Consider the following 911-nt stretch of genomic DNA (forward strand, 5'->3'; position numbering starts at 1 on the left):
GTATTGTTTAGTTTTGTGGTCTTCAGGGGGAGGCATCAGTAGGCCACCTAAAGCATTGTTTTCAGAATCAAGAGAGAATTGTGGGGTGGAGATGGAAACAAATATTTTTAAAAAAATATGAATAAATAAAGTTTTCACAGAACATGTACATTGTAACTGTAGCCGGGGAAGAAAATAAGACCACACAGAAGAGGGGAAAGAGGGTGAATGAAGAAAAGGACGAGGACTGAGCACCAAACCATACCTGGGGGCTGTTAAGAAAGAGATCTCTTTGCATTAGGATGGGAAGAATGACACAAAGATGAAGGAGGAAAGGCATTAAGGAATAATGCCACCGAAATTGTGAGAGAAGCACACTTAAAAAGGAGGGCTTTCTCACATGTAACAAAGTAAGTCAAAACCGAAGAGTTTTAACTGGATTTAGTAAAAATCATTCAACACATACTTGCTTAGTGTCTGCTGGCGTCAGGCATGGCTCCGCATCTTGGATGACCGAGAGGGAAAAGGTGAAGTCCCTGCTCTTGCAGATAGAACATTCTGGTGGAAAGGGGAGTCTGACTCAACCCAATCTGCAAATCATATGATTTTAGGGAAGGATGGGTACTTTCAGGGACAGTAAAGCAGGACAAGGAAACAGAGAGGGGCACAAGGAAGGCATCTGTGAGGAGGTCGTGCTGGAGCAGAGGTGTGAGTGTGGTGGAGGAGGATGAAGGGAGATGCTGAGATCATGGGTCCCTTGGCCAACAACAGTTTCTGTGGGAGGTTGGAAGCAAGGTCGGAGGACAGCAACTGAGGCTAAATAGGAAGTGAGGGCTGCTTTCTACAGACACGTGCCTGAGGAAGGAACAAGAGGAACTAGACAGCAGGTAGAGGGAGACTTAGAGAAAATTTAACTTTGTTTTGTTTTATAA

The sequence above is a fragment of the Propithecus coquereli genome, unplaced genomic scaffold (genome assembly GCF_000956105.1).
Source record: "Propithecus coquereli isolate 6110/MARCELLA unplaced genomic scaffold, Pcoq_1.0 Scaffold230, whole genome shotgun sequence".
In the NCBI taxonomy this organism is placed as follows: domain Eukaryota; kingdom Metazoa; phylum Chordata; class Mammalia; order Primates; family Indriidae; genus Propithecus; species Propithecus coquereli.